General features: G+C 33.0%; 1 long non-coding RNA gene across 1 annotated transcript; it reads left to right on the forward strand.

Annotated features, from left to right (window-relative positions):
* The first annotated feature begins 1,940 nt into the window (after positions 1 to 1,940).
* On the forward strand, positions 1,941 to 3,007 carry LOC116018946. Its single transcript, XR_004098645.1, has 3 exons — positions 1,941 to 2,038; positions 2,350 to 2,462; positions 2,792 to 3,007. It is a non-coding gene; the product is annotated as an uncharacterized LOC116018946 (long non-coding RNA).
* Positions 3,008 to 3,207: the final 200 nt, after the last annotated feature.

Here is a 3,207-nt window from a genome sequence, read left to right on the forward strand (position 1 = left end):
ATTCCCAACCATACCGAAACACACCACTCAATTCAAATGCACCAACAAAATTAAAACACACCATTATACGTTATAAAATGCACCAGTTCTCAGATTAAAACACACCACTTAACCACCACACACCAAATACACATACTATTGTGAATTACAGCAATATTATCTCAAATATGAACCAGATTAATTTTGATAATGCACAGAGTATTGCGAATTACTCCATTCTCGTTTCTCTGTTGGAGTCGACCTATGCGTTTTGTTCAGAACGGAGCGCTCGTTGCTGGTGATGGAATCCCTTCTACACTCGTCTGGTGTTTGTTGCTCAGTGCTCGTCGATTTCAAGTCTTCGTCGTCATCTGATCTGATCTGGTTTTGAAATTGTAGTGAATTGCCAACATTATCCTTCCCGTTCGCGTAGCTAAAGATCGGAGCCTATATTGTTTGGATTAATATGAAGCCTTAGATCATGAGATCTAATGGTGCAAATAAGGCCACACAGCCGCACGGGGGAGACTGGCCGCATCTGATGGGGACTATATATATATATATATATATATATAAGCAATGATGTTTTCATTCTTCTTAAATCACTACTACAAATAAGGTTTTTAACGTCAGTTCCAATCTAGCATACATTGTATATAATTGAGACGACATCGGTTGTAAAAATCGATGTCGTATGCATTTTTTATTTTTAAAAAATATAGTAGGACAACATTTTTTATTTTTTAAAAATATAATAAGACGTCAGTTATTAAGGAAAACTGGCTTAGTTTAATTTTTTTTAAATAATACGATACGACATCGGTTGTGTAACACAATTGACATCGTATCTTATATTAAATTATATATATATATATATATATATATATATATATATATATAATACGACATAGGTGTTTTAGACAAAACCGACATCGTATTATATTTTTTAAAAATAAAAAATACATACGACGTCGATTTTTTTAAAATAATTGACGCCGTTTGTGATTTTTATTTTAAAAAATATTATACGGTAAACCGACGCCGTTTTTTTAATCATTAAATTTATTTTAGAATCCATCTAAAACATGTGCAGCAATTTGTTCACATTATTAAATTTGTAATTTTCTTATTGAGCGGACGTATTACTCCGACATGATGGTGCTGCTGTCCCAAATTCTTGTACGTTGTCCACTTGCATTGTGTGGTTGCCCTTGGAAGAGAACAAACTTAATTTGTTTTTACTTGTATAATATTGTACGATGACCCTATTTGGTAAATGATTATATATAAAATATGTGTGCTGGTTTTTTTTTTACTAACAAATATATTTGCTCTTAATTAACCATGTTTAAGATATCAAGTGTAAACATTATTCCAGTGTGTATGTGTTGAAGTCTATGAATAGAAGTTAATCTTCTGTAGTAGCTAGGAAGTAGCATTCATTTTGAGAGTTGGATTAAAGACTAGATGCACCTTTGACTTATGTTTATTAATGATACTATTACCTTTATGTTTAGGACTGCCTACTGAGAGAACAAGGAATATTGCAGTTTGGTGGATGGAAGGTGAAAGACAGAATTGCACAAAGACATAATAGGGCAGCTAGGGAAGGACGTTTGGTGTAATTGAATTTTTGATATATTGGATTGGTGACAGCCTTGGAGACATAGGGCTTTGTTGAGTAGTAACAGACATAGATCAAGGTTCTTGTGAGCATAAATATAATATGTGCAGTCCAACTATTAGTTTAGGCTTTTAGTTGAGATGAAGCACATGCTTTAATTTGGTATCAGAGTCATGGTTCCGCGTCACCCACAAAAAAAAAACTAAGAGGTTGTGCAAACTTTTTTTTTTAATCACATGCTAGAAACTCAAAGGTCATGAGATTAAGTATGCAATTTGCTAGTTTAGGACCTTAGGGGTCTGTTGATAGTTATAATGCAATTGACATTTGCAGGAATGATGGGTTGCTAACATTTGTTGAGAACTTTGTGAAGGATCACTTCTTACCAGCAATGTTTGTAGATTACAGGAAAGCTGTACAACACAGCCATAGCAAGTAAGTCCTATGACACTCTTCTCTCAGTTTACCTTAGTTAATACCAGCTACCCCTAAGAAAGAAATAGTGTGCTAATTACAAGTATAAATATCATGGAATACAACAATTATGTCTTGATATGAAGAAATACAGGTTAACAAATGACTATTGATGCTAGTATAAGCATCCACTATTGTTTGACCACCTACTACTACACAACAAAGCTAAACATGATGTTTGTGTAATTGTTTCTTTGACATAAATCAATTACAGATTATTATACCACAAGAATGGTTACCACAAATTGCTATTATGAACTATTGCTCTACAGGCCCAGCTTCATTTCGACCACGAGCACAAGCTGCTACTTCTTACTCTTCTTCAATTGAGAAAGGATGACCTGTGTTACAAGGACTTTTGGCAATAGACTTTTTAGCGAAAGAGGTATCTGTTAATTATTTCTGTAGATTTTTAAGCTGTTACATGGTTTGAGCTTGTTATGATTTATGAACTTATGCTTGCTTGTACTCTTGGAAAGTACAAACTGGGCAGAATGAAAGCTAAGTTTCATTCCAATTCACTTTGAAAACCTGAAGAAAACAAATTAATATAAATGAGAACACTTTGATTGATTTGGTATGCTTTTTCTTGAACTGTCTCTATTTCACTCTGACATGGGCTGTCTTATTCTTATTCGTTATCTGGTTTATAAGTTAATTAATTTTAATTGAAATTCTCAAATTCTTGGTACTGAATTTAATCTTTTTACGCAGAAAATGGAGAGCAAGTGAATGATAATCAATTATACTATAATGCGATTGGCGGACATGAAAAGAAAAGAACTTTATGGACATCATCACCAGGCCTCCATCTCAAGTCAATTGATTTTGATGTTGATTGTTGTTAAAACTATTATATTGTTCTTTAGACTCGAACTGAGTATTATTACTTATTAGATGTGGATTAATATGTACTATTACTTGAAATTAATGTGGATGGATAATGTTTTCAATTTATGTTATATTTTAGAATTAACAATGTATTAGTTTTTATTTTAAAAAATGCGATGGAATAATGGTGTAAAAAATTGCGACGGAATTGCTTATTTGCTACAGAACAAGTGTCCCCCAAATTGCGACGAAATTGCGATGAAAAGTATTTCCGTTGTCCTTTTGCGACGGAATTTGTC

The sequence above is a fragment of the Ipomoea triloba genome, chromosome 5, assembly GCF_003576645.1.
Source record: "Ipomoea triloba cultivar NCNSP0323 chromosome 5, ASM357664v1".
Lineage (NCBI taxonomy): Eukaryota > Viridiplantae > Streptophyta > Magnoliopsida > Solanales > Convolvulaceae > Ipomoea > Ipomoea triloba.